Source organism: Balaenoptera borealis, assembly GCF_965194805.1.
Source record: "Balaenoptera borealis genome assembly, chromosome: 13".
Classification (NCBI taxonomy): Eukaryota; Metazoa; Chordata; class Mammalia; order Artiodactyla; family Balaenopteridae; genus Balaenoptera; species Balaenoptera borealis.
Genome location: NC_138870.1, coordinates 67,230,055 through 67,248,338, shown reverse-complemented (window position 1 = coordinate 67,248,338; position 18,284 = coordinate 67,230,055). Strand labels below are relative to the sequence as shown.

Here is an 18,284-nt window from a genome sequence, read left to right as displayed (position 1 = left end):
AATTCATTTTTTATGAATTCTAATAATCCTTTAATTCATTTTTCAATTGATTCAGTGAAATGTCAGAAGGGTAAACATCTAGAGCTTAAGGGCTTTCTTTACGCCTGGCTTCATTTCTAGATGGCAATATATTTGGATTCAGAGAAGTTACTTCCACCTTTAGTATATAGAACTTAAGGCCTGTGTTTCTAGCCTGTTGATTAAAACCTTTCCTGTGTCAATGAAATCTATCCACAAACTTCTCCCAGAGAAGGGACTCAATCTTGAGATTGGTGGAATATTTAGATGGTAAGTTGATTAGAGACAAGGAACTTTAATTACATTCCTCAAATTTTTATTTTGTTGAATTCAAGGTTAAAAGGGTGAATGCAAAAAAAAAAAAAAAAAGGGTGAATGCAAAACAACTTCAAGCTGTACATGTTTCTGAAATCATTATTAGAATGTAATGTTTTCCTTTTTTAAGCTTAGCTTTCCTTGAGACTCCACTTATCTTAATATCCTCAACACTTAGCTCATTGCTTGCTATGCAGAATTAAGACTTTATTGAGAATATGGCAAATGTGTCAAATCTGAGTAAATGATTTCATTTATAAATTATATTTTCTCCTGGATTCCTGCTCTAAAATCACAAAATCTTGAAGTTGACTTAAAATTGGAGTTAAACTTATGATAGCTCTTTTTTATTGTGAACTGCAGTTGGTAATATTGTTATCTATTCCAGTGAATAGTTGAGGATAACAAATACTAGAAAATATCTGCCAAAAAATTTGTGTGGGCATAAGAAAGAGTCAGTTACAGTAACTGCTGTTATTTTGATATTTTGTAAATTACTCCCTTTGCAATACTTGTGTCTCAGGAAACCTCTTTTTTTTTTTTTTTAATGTCATGGAATTTTTTAGAATGAAACTGTATGAGAGACATTTTTAGCATCTTGTAACCCACTGATTTTTCTATGAAGAATTTTCACTGTTACTGACTGGAATTTTTTGTTCAAGAAAAAATTTATAATAGTAACGTATAAGATGGGCATGATAATGGTAAAATGTTTTGCCCATTTAATTTTATTTTGGCTCCAGAAACAGATTTGACAGTTTAGTTTTTTAATAGACTTTAAGAGCAGTTTTAGGGTCACAGCAAAATTGAGTGTAAGTTGTAGAGATTCCCCACATCTCTCCTCCCTCTCACGTGCATAGCTTCCCCCATCATCAACATCCCCTGCCAGAGTGGTATATTTGTTAGAACTGATGAACCTACACGGACACCCAAAGTCCATGGTTTACATCATGGTTTACTCTTAGTGTTGTACATTCTGTGGGTTTGGACAAATGTATAATGACATATATCTATCAATATAGTACCGTACAGAGTAGTTTCACCACCCTAAAGATCCTCTGTGCTCTACCTGTGCAGACTTCCTCCTAACCTCTGGCAACCACTGATCTTTTTTTACCGTCTCCATAGTTTTGCCTTTTCTAGAACATCATATAATAGCAATCATACAGTAGGTAGTCTTTTCTTTTTTTTTTTTTTTTATAAATTTATTTATTTACTTATTTTTGACTGTGTTGGGTCTTCGCTGCTGCGCGAGGGCTCTCTCTAGTTGTGGCGAGCGGGGGCTATGCTTTGTTGCAGTGCATGGGCTTCTCATTGCAGTGGCTTCTCTTTGTTGTGGAGCACGGCCCCTAGAGCGCGCGGGCTTCAGTAGTTGTGGCACATGGGCTCAGTAGTTGTGGCTCGCGGGCTCTAGAGCACAGGCTCAGTAGTTGTGGCGCACAGGCTTAGTTGTTCCGCGGCATGTGGGATCTTCCCGGACCAGGGCTCAAACCCGTGTCGCCTGTATTGGCAGGCGGATTCTTAACCACTGCGCCACCAGGGAAGTCCGGTAGTCTTTTCATATTGGCTTCTTTTGCTTAGTAATATGCATTTAAGGTTCTTCCATACCTTTTCATGGCTTGATAGCTCATATCTTTTTAGTTCTGAATGCTATTCCATTGTCTGGATATACCAGTTTATTTATCCATTCATCTACTAAAGGACATCTTGGTTGCTTCCACATTTTGGCAGTTATGAATAAAGATGCTATAAACATCCACGTGTAGGCTTTTGTGTAAACATAGTTTTCAGATCCTTTCGGTAAATACCAAGGAGCAAGATCAACGAATTATATGGTAAGAGTGTGTTTAGTTTTGTAAGAAACTGTCAAACTATCTTCCAAAGTGGCTGTACTATTTCCACCAGCAATGAATGGAAGTTTCTGTTGCTCCATATCTTTGACAGCATTTGGGGTTTTCATTGTTCCTGATTTTGGCCATTCTAATAGATATGTGGTGATACCTTGTTTGTTTGGTTTTTTAAAAATAAATTTATTTATTTATTTTTTGGCTGTGTTGGGTCTTCGTTGCTGTGTGCCGCCTTTCTCTAGTTGCGGCGAGTGGGGGCTACTCTTCGTTGCGGTGCGTGGGCTTCTCATTGCTGTGGCTTCTCTTTGTTGCAGAGCACAGGCTCTAGGCATGCGGGCTCTACAGTGCAGGCTCAGTAGTTGTGGCGCACGGGCTTAGTTGCTCTGCGGCATGTGGGATCTTCCCAGACCAGGGCTCGAACCCGTGTCCCCTGCCTTGGCAGGCGGATTCTTAACCACTGTGCCACCAGGGAAGTCCTGTGGTGGTACCTTGTTTTAATTTGCATTTCCCTGATGACACATAATATGGAGCATCTTTTTATATGCTTATTTGCCATTTGTATATCTTCCCTGATGAAGTGGCTATTAATAGGTCTTTGGCCCATTTTTAAATTGGGTTGTTCATTTTCTTTTTTTTGGGTTTTAAGAGTTCTTTGGATATTTTGGCTAACAGTCCTTTTTCAGATGTGTCTTTTGTAAATATTTTTTCCCAGACTGTGTTTTGTCTTCTAGTTCACCAACTATTTCTCTTCATGGATTGTGCCTTTGGTGTTGTACCTAAAAAGTCATTGCCAAACCCAAGGTCATCTAGGTTTTCTCCCATGTTAGTTATCTTTTTTAAAAAAAATATTTATTTATTTATTTATTTATTTATTTGGTTGCGTGGGGTCTTAGTCTCAGCAGGTGGGCTCCTTAGTTGCAGCACGTGGGCTCCTTAGTTGTGGCATGTGAACTCTTAGTTGCGGTGTGCATGTGGGATCTTGTTCCCTGACCGGGGATTGAACCCAGGCCCCCTGCATTGGGAGCGAGGAGTCTTTATCTGGGCACCGCCAGGGAAGTCCCAGTTATCTTCTAGGAGTTTTATAGTTTTAGGTTTTCCATTTAGCTCTGTGATCCATTTTGAGTTAATTTTTGTGAAAGTTACAAGGTCTGTGTCTAGTTTCATTTCTTTGCGAGTGGATGTCCAGTTGTTCCATCACCATTTGTTGAAAAGACTATCTTTACTCCATTGTATTGTCTTTGCTCCTTTGTTAGTTAACTGTATTTATGTGGATCTATTTCTGGGCTCACTATCTGTTTCATTGCTCCTATTGGACTGTTCTTTCACCAGCACCACAGCATCTTAATTACTGTAGCTTTATAGTAAGTCTTGAAGTTGGATAGTGTCAGTCCTCCAACTTTGGTCTTCTCCGTCAATATTGTGTTGGCTCTTCTGGGTCTTTTGCCTCTTTATATAAATTTTAGAATCAGTTTGTCAGTATCTGCAAAATAACTTGCTGGAACTTTGATTGTGCTCTCATTGAATCCATAGATCAAGTTGGAAAGAACTGAAACCTTGACAGTGTTGAATTTTTCTAACTGTGAACACAGAATATCTCTCTATTTATTTAGTTCTTCTGGTATCTTTTCATCAGAGTTTTCTTGTTTTCCTTATATAGATGTTGTACGTATTTTGTTAGATTTATACCTAAGTATTTAATTTTGGGGGGAGCTATTGTGTTTTTAATTTCAAATTCCACTTGTTCATTGCTGGTATATAGGAAACTTATTGATTTTTAGAATACTAATCATATATTCTGCAACCTTGCTATAATTCCTTATTAGTTCTGGAGTTTTTTTGTTGATTCTTTCAGGTTTTCTACATAGATGATCATGTCATCTGTGAACAGTATCATTTCTTCCTTCCCAATCTGTATACATTTTATTTCCTTTTCTTATTGCATTAACTGGGATGATAGTTTCATTTTTTAAGTTTAAATTACCTGATTCCACGGTAATCTTTGAGAATAGTTTTAAAAACAAACAAATAGTAAAACCCTTTTGTAATTTGTTAACTTTCCATGCATTTTTCTTTTAGACCTTGCTTACATACTGTCATTGAGTTCTTTAAAATTTGTTGTTAAAACTGTTTACATTGTTAAAATGGGGAAAAATAATAGAAATTTGCTCTGGTGCAAGGAATGGAAACAGTGTGATTAACAACTTTATTTCTTTCTTATTTAAAACCAATACCTATCTTTAGCTTTTTATGCACCCATAAATTAAAAATATTGATATTTTTTTCTTAGAAAAGTAATCCATTAAAAACAAAGAATAACTGGTATTCATAGAGTATAACTTACCAGTTTCAATATACTTTTCCATTTATTATCTGATTTTTTGTAAAGAACACTTGAGAGTTACTCAACTAAGGATAGATTATCAAGATGTTTGTTAGAGTTGCTTCTTTTGGAGGACTTGAAAATGAAGCATAATTTAAGATGATTATTAGATGGGGAGATGTTATTTAAATATGTTTCTTAGTTATTTAAGTTCCATGGATATGATGACTGTATTTTGCAAACCAGTAATCAGGATATAAGACCTGACGACAAGATAGGATATTTGAAATTTGGATGATCCTGGAAAAATAGACATGGCCCTACTCTATGATACGGCTTACTCTTTCTTGTCATGTGGGGAAAGTTTTGCGATTTGTGTGATTCATAAATCTATTATGCAAGTTACTTAAAATTCTGTTAAAATCACAGTACAAGAAACCTTCAGTGTAAGGTTATTGGTTTTTATATCCTTGATCTTTACATAGCCTTATTGGGTGGGGAATCTCATATATAGCCCAAGCCAATAACTTTTAGGGCTAGTCTTTCAACACCTCCAGGAAAACCAAAATGTGAAGACTAATCAAAGTCCATATCTGAAATAGAAAAAGACAGGAGTGAATTTGTTTTAACGTGCACTCATTCCTTCCTTCCCATGGCTCTGTTTTGAACTTTTTCTTCATTTCAGGGTCTCGGCTGTAGCACACAATCAGAAATGCATGTGTGTAAGCATGCTGGTATTTGTTCTGTTGGGATGAGACTATATCCTTCTAGTGTGAAGTTCCCAACTTGCTGTACTGATTCCTCTCTTTATGTTTGTCCTCTCTAACCTTTCTTTCTTACCAGTTGTCCTTTTTGTTTTTGCTTTTGTTTTGATACTCTTGGAGGCGAAGGGTTCAGAAATAAAACGCTGGAAAACCAAAGACATACTGTTCAAGGCTGCCTTCTGAAGCAGAAACAGCACTTCATCAGGCAGCTTAATGGGAAGAAATACTGGTTATAATAGCCTTTGGCTTAAGAGTAAATGATAGTGATTCAGCTTACCTACAGAAATAAATTCTTTCCTAACTTGAATCATTAAAAATCAACTACCTTTATTATGGAAAAATCAAATGAACAAAGGTGAACAAAATAGTATGATGAACCCTGTGTATAAATGTATTACCCAGGTTCAATAATATTTCACCTCTTTCCCCCAATTCCCGTTATTTTGAGGTAATTCTAGAATCATGTCATTTCATTGTAAATAGTATAAATTTATAAAGATAAGGACTCTTTAAAGATGACCACAATACCACTATTACATGTAAATAATAATTCCTTAATATCAAATGTCCAGTGTTCAGACTTCCATGATTATCTCATGCATGTTTTTTATATTTTGCCCAAATAAAGTCTATACACTGCAGTTGGTTGCTGTGTCTCTTAAGTTTCTTTTAATCTTCACATTCTTCCTCTTTTATTCTTTTGCAGTTTATTTTTTGAATAAAGGTGATTGTCCTGTAGTATTCTCTACAGCCTGGGTTTTGCTGATTGCATTCCCATGGCGTTGTTTAGTGTAATCCTCAGAACATTGTATTTCTTGTAAATAGGTAGATTTTGATTTAAACTAGATGTTTGATCAGATTCATGTTCAATTTTATTTTCTCAAGAATACTTCATAGGTGGTATTTTGTATTTCCATCAGGAGGATTAAAACTCTGGTCAACTCTTTTTCTGTGATGTTAGCAGATACTGATGAATTGCCTAGATCAGCTGTCCCCAAGCTTTTTAGTTTCAGGACCCCTTTATATTCTTAAAAATTATTAAAGACCTAAAGACCTTTTGTTTATGTGTAAATGATGTATCTATTGGTGTTTACCTTATTAGAAATTAAAACTTAAAAAGTTCAGAAATATCTGTTATTTATTTAGAAATAACAAAAGTAAACCCACTGCATGTTTAAATAAATAACATTTTTGTGAAAACTATTTTCCAAAACAAACTTAGTGAGAAGAGTGGCCTTGTTTTACATTTTTGTAAATCTCTTTATTGTCTGGCTTAAAAGAAGACAGCTGGATTCTCATCTGCTTTATTGTTTAGTTTGTCGTAATATCATGTGTCATGTAGCCTCTGAAAACTTAACGTACACACATGAGAGCGTGAGGGGGAAAAAGCGAGTAACATCTTAGTATTATTGTAAAATACTTTTGACTCTGCAGATTCTCTGAAAGGGTTTTGGGAACCCACCCACAGGGGTTCCTTGGACCATGCTTTGGGGTCTGCTGGTCTAGCTCCATTTTGTTAAGGGTTTTAAAATGGTGGTACTCTAATTCTGTCATTCCCTTATAATTTATTAGCTGGAGTATTTTATAAAGAGAACTTTTGTCAACTATTTAGTTACCTTGAGATATGGCCTGTACAAATAAGGTATGCTAAATGCTTGGTTTTTTCCCTTTAAAGAGATAGAAGCTTTATTGCATTTGTTTTACCATGTGAGAAAGAGAAAGAGAGGGCCCTGCAGCCCACTTTGTACTAATTGAAACCATGTCTTCCAGTTAGAGTCTCCTAGAAGGGAAGGGAAGTCTCCTCTGCTAATACATTTGAGTTGCCTTCCTAAATTATTAAAGTGCAGTTTGTATCTTACAGGTTGCTTATTTAGTAGTATATCATATAACATTATAATCTCTTTAAGAAACTACTTGGAGAGTCTAAAAAGGATTGAAAAGCTTCCAAGGTATCTGATGCTTTTACCTATCTGCCTCCTTATAGAAATTTTGTAAAGATTAACAAGATAATGTCTGTGAATAGTTTAAAGCTCTTGTATATTGTGAGATGTATTACTGTTAACTCCATAGAAGGAAGAATATAGGCTCTCTTACGGGATGTTAAGTTTTGCTGCAGTTTGATTTTAGAAAACTGAACTTTCTAATCTACTTCCAGAATTGCTTCCAAAATTTGAGCACTCTTGAAGCAAGACTGGGAGTTGTAAGCTGTCATAAATGATAAAATCCAGAAACTAAAACTTGGAATGGAATGAAGTTTGGAGAGAGGAGATGTGTGTCAGAGAAGTATAAGCAGTAGATTAATTAGTCATAATAAAACTTAATTTCTTGTTCTTAAAAACAAATGAAAGGGGAAGGTCGTCCTAGTTTCTTACTCTTGTGTACTTGAGATGAAATGTAGACTCAGTTCTCCTGTACTTAACAATTTTTATTTTAATTGACTTTTGGAATTTTTATGATACAATAGAAATATGTTGAGATGAGTTTATTGAGCCAACCATCTATAGATCTTAAAATATTTGGCAGTTTAAATAGTTATTTAATGTGGGTTAGAAGTGAGAAAGGATGTGAGTTGAAGGATGGAAAGAAACTGAACCAAATAGAATAATGTCAGCAAAATAAATCTTTTCCAGTTGGACTTAATCTCTTGTTGTTTTTGGACCTGGTGAAAATTATTTTAGAGATTAGAATTTAATAGCATAATTATGGCTTGAAGATATCTGTTTTAGCTTTATTTGTAGACTATAAGAAAATTTTAAAAATTTGAATAATTTTTGCATTTATAAAATTTCTTAGAAAAAAGTTACATTTTTTGGAGAATCTTTTGAGTAACCACCATCATTCCATGGAAAAATATCTGTTTGGAGAAGAAATTAAATCTTTTCTTTCATTGTTTTAATCTTTTTTTTCTCATATATATTGGGGGTATTATCAAACCTCTTCATAGTTGAAGCCCATAATACAAGTATTGTTGATTTTTGGAAAAGTATTTGGTGAACTGTTCCTCCTTCCTGGAAATTGAAGAAGAGTTTTCTAGTTGTTAATGAAGAATGCAGTGACTGAATGTTCACTACAAAGTTAAAAAATATTTTGGTTTACTTAAGGTCGTGATAGATGCATATTTACTATGTTTATACAATTACCAGTATGTGTTTTGTTCTCATTCTTTTTTTTTAAAGTATAAACTTTGGAGCTTTATGGAAAAAAGATGCTTACTTTGACCTTGAAATAGTTTGGTATCACAATTAGGACTTTTAAAAAAAAAATTATTTATTTTATTTATTTATTTTTGGCTGCGTTGGGTCTTTGTTGCTGCACGCGGGATTTCTCTAGTTGTGGCGAGTGGGGCGGTGGCTTCTCTCGTTGCAGAGCACGGGCTCTACGCGTGCGGGCTCTAGAGTGCAGGCTTAGTAGTTGTGGTGCACGGGCTTAATTGCTCCGTGGCATGTGGGATCTTCCCAGACCAGGGCTCGAACCCGTGTCCCCTGCATTGGCAGGTGGATTCTTTTTTTTTTTTTTTAATAAATTTATTTATTTATTTATTTATTTTTGGCTGTGTTGGGTCTTCGTTTCTGTGCGAGGGCTTCCTCTAGTTGCGGCAAGCGGGGGCCACTCTTCATCGCGGTGCGCGGGCCTCTCACTATCGCGGCCTCTCTTGTTGCGGAGCACAGGCTCCAGACGCGCAGGCTCAGTAATTGTGGCTCACGGGCCTAGTTGCTCCGCGGCATGTGGGATCTTCCCAGACCAGGGCTCAAACCCGTGTCCCCTGCATTGGCAGGCGGATTCTCAACCACTGCACCACCAGGGAAGCCTGGCAGGTGGATTCTTTACCACTGTGCCACCAGGGAAGCCCAGGACTTTCTTTTTAATATTACATTTAAAAGCATTGACTTTCTGAAGAACAATATGTGACCCAAAACAAGCTAATTCCATGGGTTTAAAAACATAAATAAAATATACTTTCAGGGTGTGTTCCAGTAAATATAGATTTAGTGTAAAAACTTGTTATTATAGTTTAGGGTAATTGATGATATAAAAGCACGACATGACCCTAAAGGGCCAAAATTTAGAGAAGACTCTAAGGCAGTAAAGAAACCTTCTTTTTGAGTTTTTAATTTAAAATTATATAATTAAAAATTTTTATATTTATTTTTGGCTGCGTTGCGTCTTTGTTGCAGTGTGCGGGCTTCTTCTCTTGTTGTGGAGCATGGGCTCTAGGCGCGTGGGCATCAGTAGTTGTGGCATCTGGGCTCAGTAGTTGTGGCTCTTAGGCTCCAGAGCGCAGGCTCAGTAGTGGTGCACAGGCTTAGTTGTTCCGTGGCATGTGGGATCTTCCCGGACCAGGGATCGAACCCATGGCCCCTGCATTGGCAGGTGGATTCTTAACCACTGCGCCACCAGGGAAGTCCTGAAATTATATAATTTTTTTTTTAACTGGGGGAGGGTTTTGCAGAGGTGTAGTGAAAGAATAGGATCATTCTGGCCTTCCTTTTTTAAAATCTCTATATCCTTTTGAGTAATGAAAACTCACTTCAAAAAAAAATTGGGGACTAGTTACAGCCTCAAACCTTTGAAGTGGTAGCCTCTAGTGACTATTTTAAGGACTGTTTTTTGCTTTGTACAGCTTTTATGAAAATAATCATTTATGAAAAATAGGTAAGTAGTCCTACTAAATTTCTTACCAGGTCTAGTTATTTTTAATAGGCAATTTTTTGTTTAGAATGTAAAATAAACTACCTTATTATAAGCTGCTATTGACTGAATGTTTATGTCCCCCCCAAATTTTTATGTTGAAACCTAATCCCCAGTGTGATGGTATTTGGAGGAGGGCTCTTTGGGAGGTGATTAGGTCATGAGGTCGGAGCCCTCATGAATGGGGTTAGGGCCCCTATGAAAGAGGTCCAAGTGAGTTACCTTGCTCCTTCCACCATGAAAGAAAAGCAGAGAACTCCATCTGTGAACCAGGAAGTGGGTCTCACCAGAATACCCAGTCTGCCAGTGCCTTGATCTTGGACTTCTAGCCTCCAGAACTATGAGAAATAAATTTCTGTTGTTTATAAGCTACCCAGTCTATGGTGTTTTGTTTATAGCAGCCCAAAGGGACTAAAACATGAGCTATTACTCCCTTTGACAATTTCATATTTGCCAAGACTTAGTACTTTTTCTGGAATGTATATTTTGCATGTGCTTTGTAGTTGGATTTATTTTTATTTATTTATTTTTATTTATTACATTACAAACACATAGCCTAGTTAATTGCTACATATAGTATAACTTTAAATTTATTTCATTTGTTGTTTGTTGTGTCAGAAGTTCACACTAGCCTATTTAAAACAAATTTATAAAACTTTATTTGCCAAAGAATCACTATGGGAGATTTAGTAAATCTAGGATAGGACCCATGAGTCTGCATTTTAAAGATTTCACCAGATAATTTTGATGAATGTGGACCATCAACAATACCTTTGAGAAATATTGATTTACAGAATTTATTAATAGCTTCATGTTAGCTAAAACAGATTACTCAATTTAAATCTGTGGTTTATTTTTTCTTGGCTATCATTTTAAAAGTCCTACTTTTTTAAAGATTTCGTAGAGTTATTAAACATTTGGTATTTTGCCTGTGAAGGTAGAGTAAGGAAGCATTGAGAAAATGCTATTTAAAAAATGCTAAGCCCTAATCATAAGGAAATAATGAAAATGATACTGTGTTGTCATTGTAAATAAATATAGCTACCACTTATTTGAGGACTTTTACTTGACAGATATTTTAGGTAAACACATTTAATTTATTTAATCCTGAATTTAGAGATAGGCGAGTGAATCTCCATTTTATTCATGAGAACTCTGCACCTGCTCAATTTTACACAAGTAATAACTGATGGTACCGAGATTAAAATCTAGGTGTATCTCACCCCTGAATCCATCCTTCTTAATAATTAACATCATTAGTAATTAACAGTATTCAATAATACTTATTAAGAATTAATATGAAGAATAAATGTTAGGAATTAATAATTCTTAAAGATTAACATTACATTAACAATAATTTGTATAATGGGAAAATGATGAGTGGATAGTTGTTTGGTAATGTGAGGCTTGCTGCCTTGGAGCACTGATCACTTACTCTGTATTTACCATATTTTTCACATGGGGTATGGAAATCTGCTGAGATTCTTCTTGGTGCCCTGCCCATTTTTCCTGTCTCTCTCATGATTTTAAGTGTTGATTCACACATTTTAGAATTTATCTTCTGTCCTCTGTCCTCTAGGAATAGACTTGATGGGAATGGGTGCCATTTCATGACTTGAAGTTTGCAGATGCATAAATGGACTTAATGTGATTTTGGTGTAAGCCTTTGTGGATTTCTTACTCTGGAATCTGTAGGAGCTGGGTTCTTGCTTTGGTCTTTATGTGTGAATGATGCTTTTGCTTTGCAAGAAAGGATAAAGGGAAACAAGCTGAACTGAATTCTAGTTCGCTTTGACAAAGTGGTAGGTCCATTAGTGAATGGGCCAGAATGAGGATGTGAATGGAAATAAGAGTTTAGTAATCCCAAGCTATCTAGATTTACCCATGTGGAGATACAGAAGAAAGGACTAGATGCATTAGAAAGATACAGGGTAAAGACTAAAAGATTTTTGACTTTTCTACAGCTTTTACCTAACTTCTCTCATCTTTGATTTCTTTATTTGTTAGAATACATCTTAACGTAGTTGTTCTAATATCAAAGCCTATTTACAGGACTGTTGTGAGATTCAAATGAGAGGTTATCTATAAAAACTGTTTTGTTGAATGTGAAGTATTATCCCTACAAATGCTTTTTATCACTGTTTCCTGTCTCAGATATCTGGATTTTTTTAAGCTCTACTGTACGGATTGACTGAGATTTTTCTATATTTCAGGTAACATTTACTGCATTTCAGCTTCTTTTGAGAAGGCTGTTTTTTAGTTTGAGAATCTTTTCTAGCATTTTTTTCAAGTGGCAACATTTGGGTTTTCATTTGAGATATTTTTATTTGTTTTTACTTTTTATTGCTTTCCCATTTTAATTTCTAAATATGATTAAACAGGCTATAACCCTCCTATATTTTAATTCCCTGAATCCTGTCGCCTCTGAGCCCTGCTTAAGGTATGGCCCTGTTTGATCATATTATTTTTTTTTACTGATGACACATGGCTTTTCATAGGTTCTTAGTGAAAAAAATGTTTATGGAGATAAAGGGAACATGATGAAGGGAGGGGGCTTTGGTTTAATGTAACATAATGATGCAAAGGCAGCATCAAACTTCACAGAAAACAAATTTCCTAGTTCTAATAGGGCTTTAAATTCAAGTGTTACTAATATAAGAATTTTTTTAGAAAGTAAATAAGAAAACTATCTTCTTATAACTAAAAGTAAAATATTACCTTAAATGTAATATATTAATTTTTAGAAGTTACATGCCTATGATAAAATTTCAAATGGTACAGGCAGCCACTGTTATTTTTTTGTGTACCTTCCAGAGATATTCTCTACTTTTGCCAACAGATATGTATGGATATCCCCAGAGATTCTTTCTTTCAAGGCTGGTGATGAACACTGTCATGAATTTGAAATCGTTTGTTAGTAACTTTTTTGTTAGAAATATTATGGCTAAGAGTTCGAAATACAAGTTCTTAAGGACAGATTTTTTTCCTTAGCTGTGAGTATATAGTTACTGTTTATATTCTCCAGTTTGTATGATTTCATCTTTTTTCAAAGTTCAATAGAATGCTTTTTGACAATCTTACTAGATAGACTGTGTCTGGATTTTAGGGAAGAGGTCTGGCCTAGAGATAACAATTTGGAGCTAGTCAGTCTGTGGCAGTGGTTCTCAAGTTTTAGTGCACATCATCACTTGGAGGGCTTGTTATCCACACATTACTGATGTCCACCCAGTGTCCAATTCAGTAGGTCTGGGTTGGTGTCCAAGAATTGCACTTCTAACTTGTTCTCAAGTGATACCGATGCTACTCTGATTCCACACTTTGAGAACCAGAGATCTGTGCTGTTCAAACCATGTGAGAGTAGATAGATTGAGTTAGCTTGGGTGTGAAAGAGCAGACAGAATTTTGAGGGCTGAGTACCTTTAATTAATGGAGGCAAGGGGTGGGGTGAGGTAGGGTGAGGTCCTGCCAGGAGAAGAAGAAAAGTTCAGGTAGTTAAATAAATTTGGAAGGTCTTTTATGTTATATCACTCTCTTGAAAGTTTCAGAATACACACAAACATGGTAAAGGACTTAAGAAATTCCTGAGGAGAGAATTACGTTTTTTTTTTCCTTTTATTTTTATTAGGACTTTCCAGTGGTTGGTTGGTAGGGGGCAAACATTTCCAACACGTTTTAAAACAGTGTTTTATGGGTTTTCATTTAGTGCTGACAAAGGATGGACACAAAGCGATACCATGTCTTAACAGAGGTCGATTAACAAATCAGCATCAACTTCAGGACTGGGATACTTATCTTAATTTACAATCTGTTTAATCTACTTCATTCTCTTGATCACTTTTTTTCCCATTTTATTTTATTATTTAAAAAAATTTTTATTGGAGTACAGTTGCTTTACTATGTTGTGTTAGTTTCTGTTGTACAGCAAAGTGAGTCAGCTATACATATACGTATATTCACCTCTTTTTTGGATTTGCTTCCCATTTAGGTTACCACAGAGCATTGAGTAGAGTTCCCTGTGCTATACAGTAGGTTCTCATTAGTTATCTATTTTATACATAGTATCAATAGTGTATATATGTCAATCTCAGTCTCCCAATTCATCCCGCCCCCCCCCTTGGTATCCATACGTTTGTTCTCTATGTCTGTGTCTGTATTTCTGCTTTGTAAATAAGATCGTCTATACCAGTTTTTTCAGATTCCACATATATGCGTTAATATATGATATTTGTTTTTCTCTTTCTGACTTCACTCTGTATGACAGTCTCTGGGTCCATCCGTGTCTCTACAGATGACCCAATTTCATTCCTTTTTATGGCTGAGTAATATTCCATTGCATATACGTACCACATCTTCTTTATCCATTCCTCTGTTGATGGACATTTAGGTTGTTTCCATGTCCTGGCTATTGTAAATAGCACTGCAGTGAACATTGGGGTGCATGTGTCTTTCTGAGTTATGGTTTTCTACATGTTTTAAAGAATGGTTCTGTATGTCTGCCTTGGGGGCAGAAGGAAAGGGTTGCAGTAGAGACAGTTTACCATTTCCTGGCTGGCCGGGGGAGGTGGGTGTGGCATGGAAGCTGGGGAGGTATCAGCAGTTACCAAAAGGAAAGTCATCCGGGTTTATTACAGAGAGGACGTGGTACCAGCAAAAAGGCCCTAGAGGAGTTTCCTAATTCTGAAGTTGGTTTGCCTGTGTTTGAATTCCAGCCACGTTTGAGAATCACTGACTGATCCTATTTGTATTTTTTTTTAAAGATTTATTTATTTAATTTATTCTTGGCTGTGTTGGGTCTTAGTTGTGGCACGCAGGCTTCTCTCTAGTTGTGGTGCACAGGCTCCAGGGCGCGTGGGCTGTGTAGTTTGTGGCACTTGGTCTCTCTAGTTGAGGTGTGTGAGCTCAGTGGTTGTGGCATGCAGGCTTAGTTGCCCTGTGGCATGTGGGATCCTAGTTCCTTGACCAGGGATCGAACCAGCGTCCCCTGCATTGCAAGGCAGATTCTTTACCACTGGACCACCAGGGAAGTCCCTTGTATTTTTTTATAGATTAATGTTACACACAGTAGGTGCTCAATTAATTTTAACTTTCACCAATTGGTCTTTTTTGGTTTCTGGTTTGTTGATATACCACAGAATGTTTTCAATTTTGCTAGTGCAGAGATTTATACGTTTTGTACTTATTATGTTGAATTACTCATACCTTTTTTCATTAAATTTCACAGTTGTACTCTGATATATAGTAAAAGGAGAGGGAATAAATAAAGGGTTTCTCTTTGAATTGCTTTAGCAGATTAGGCAGGCATGAATGTCAGGAATTTGTAGCCTTCAGGTCAGGGAAATTCTTGTTTGTGTCACCATATATGGTTTCACTAGTACAGAGTCACTACCACAGGTGGCTGTTGAGCTCCTGAAATGTGACTAGTCTGAGTTGAGATGTGCTGTGAGTATAAAATACATACATACTGGATTTTGAAGACTTTGTTTGAAAAAATGTGAATATTAAATCATTAAAATATTAAACATTCATATATAATGTTTTATATGAATTACATATTGAAATGATACTTTTTTGAGCTATTGGATTAAATAAAATATATTATTAAAATTAATTTTACCTGTTTCTTTTTACTTTTTTTAAATGTGGCTACTAGAACATTTAAAATTACACGTGGCTTACATTTTATTTCCATTGGACAGCATGGATATGGGGGAAGAAAATTAAAATAGGAACATCCAACTTTTAATACTCTGGCATTTGTCAGTGGATGAAAGGGAAGGGAAGAGATGAACTAGATAGTGAATCATATAATGTTATGAAAAGATTAACACACATCTGTTATCTCTAAATTCCTTGGCAATAGCAATTTGTGTATGTATTCTAAAGATATAGTGGTAGAGAATCTTCTATAAATGTTAATTATAAAAATGACTTTGGAGAGGAAAAACAACTATTTGTTACATGTGCCCTTTCCTCAAGGAGGTGAGCCATAGTTTTTAAAAAACAAAGCAGACATTAATACTAATTTATATAGATATGGCTTAACAGTTCGGAGAAAATGAACATGTATTATCTGATTTGATCATATTGACCTCATTTTTGGTAATTGTAGAAACAGATTTAATGTTATGCCATTAATAGGTTTATCATACAAACTGGTGTACTCAGACTGCCATCAAATGACTCGGGTAGGAGAGGACATGGTTTATATCCCAAGGGGCTCGAGTTGTACTAGTACGGTTGCCCAGTTCTTTGAAGTCTTCTTTACTGTTCTGTACTATTTAACTATTCCCCCCAATCTTTGAATACATTTATTACTTTAGGAATAGGTCATATATGAACTGTTATTCTGCATATGAGGGTGTGTATTTCCAGGAAGGGTATATGTATCCTAAAATGAGAAACACAGCTTCAAAGAAAGTGGAACTACATCAGATCAAGTATTTCTTGAAGGCCTCTTTTATGAGTTCTGGATATAATATAGGATAAGATGATGCCTCTGCTTTCTTTTCTCTTTTACACTACCTTTCTAACTATTCTTAATTGGAGGTTAATTCTGTTAAACAGTGTCTCTGCCCACCCCCATCACATATACAAAATCTTTTCCTGTAAATGAGAAGACTCAAAACTATAAGGTTGGGCTTCCCTGGTGGTGCAGTGGTTGAGAATCTGCCTGCTAATGCAGGGGACATGGGTTCGAGCCCTGGTCTGGGAAGATCCCACATGCCGCGGAGCAACTAGGCCCGTGAGCCGCAACTACTGAGCCTGAGCGTCTGGAGCCTGGGCTCCGCAACAAGAGAGGCCGCGATAGTGAGAGGCCCGCGCACCGCGATGAAGAGTGGCCCCCGCTTGCCGCAACTAGAGAAAGCCCTCGCATAGAAATGAAGACCCAACATACCCAAAAATAAATAAATAAATAAATAAATAAATTAAAGAAAAAGAAAAGAAACTTTAAAAAAACCCCAAAACTATAAGGTTTATAAATCGTAACTTTTAAAAACAAAATTTTAGTTAACAGTACTTTGAGTATAGGTAAAATAACCAAATACACAAAGTACTTAAATAGTTATAGTAATTACAGATCCCAGGACTTAATCTCTTTTAGCTTCAATTTCCTCACTTGTAAAATGGGACTAATATTCCTCTTGGTGTTGATATATGGATTAGTAGTAATAATGGTGATGATGATAATGACAATAGAAGCTAGGTTTTATTGCTAGACACTCTTCCAAGCCCTTATGTGGTTGGTATTATTATTATTACTCCTGTTTAATAAAAGAAGAAATTGGCTTTATTTGGAATTCAGATCCATGCACTACTGTGTTCACTGAGCTTACACATTAATGCCCTTGACCACCATGTTATTTAGCACACGGGGAACTCATTAAATGGTAGGTTAAAAATAAGCACGAAACAAGACAGCTATAACAAAAAAACTGACGGAATGGAAAGAATAACAGTTAAGTAAGAGGCTCAAAGGCCAAAATATTTGCCCAAGGCCATTCTACTAGGAGGTGAAAAAACTGAGATTTGAGCCTAGGTCCATTTGACTCTAAAGGCAAATGATTTCATCACTTACAGCCTAGTTTACTTATCTCTGAAATGTAGAGAATATTATCTGGAGTGGTTGAGCAAATGTAACTGCTTAGTGTTAGTGTCTGACTCATAGATACTTAATGAATTTTAGTGATGATGATTTAAGATTATAGATATCTAATGGTGGTATATGCATAACATATTCTCTTCTCCACTTGAATTTATCGCTCTTGCTGTTTAAAAGTACCATCTTTTTAATGATATAAAATATTCATTGATTTTTCTTCTTTTACTTCTAACTTTTTTGCTTTTTCTGCCCTTGTCAAATTTCTATGGCTTATGACCTCCCTATGAAATTAGATTGATGTCCAGTTACTGCCGTTCTCATTAAGACTGGGGCAGTTCTTGTCGCAAATACTTGGACATTTATATTGTGCTTTTTGTTTTCTATGTCTTCATACTTTTCTCTTTTAATCTCCCTCCCTCCCCACCGCCATTCACTACATTCCGTGTTTTTCACAATGGTCTTTATTCAGTAAGCAATTCCGTGTTTTTCACAATGGTCTTTATTCAGTAAGCAATATTTGGAGACTGTGATGTATTTGGCATTGTGCTAGGTGATAGGAGTACAGTGATGACAGTGATGGGTTTAACAGAGCCTTTCCCCCCCTCCAGATGACAGATATTAGTTAAATAAGTGAACATGAGTGGGTTGAGTCTTACAAAAGGGTAAGTATAGGGCAGTGCTGCTTTTTTTTTTTTTTTTAAGCATATGTCATCTGAACAACTTGTGTTTAT

At 35.9% G+C, this 18,284-nt stretch overlaps 1 protein-coding gene and 1 long non-coding RNA gene across 2 annotated transcripts in view; both read left to right on the top strand.

Moving 5' to 3' along the window:
* Positions 1–18,284, top strand: part of PAWR (pro-apoptotic WT1 regulator) — a 104,660-nt gene that overhangs the window by 19,092 nt on the left and 67,284 nt on the right. The gene's annotated exons all lie outside the window — the stretch shown is intronic.
* Positions 390–17,519, top strand: LOC309609810. The gene is made up of 2 exons (XR_014233595.1): positions 390–1,501; positions 1,879–17,519. It is a non-coding gene; the product is annotated as an uncharacterized lncRNA (long non-coding RNA).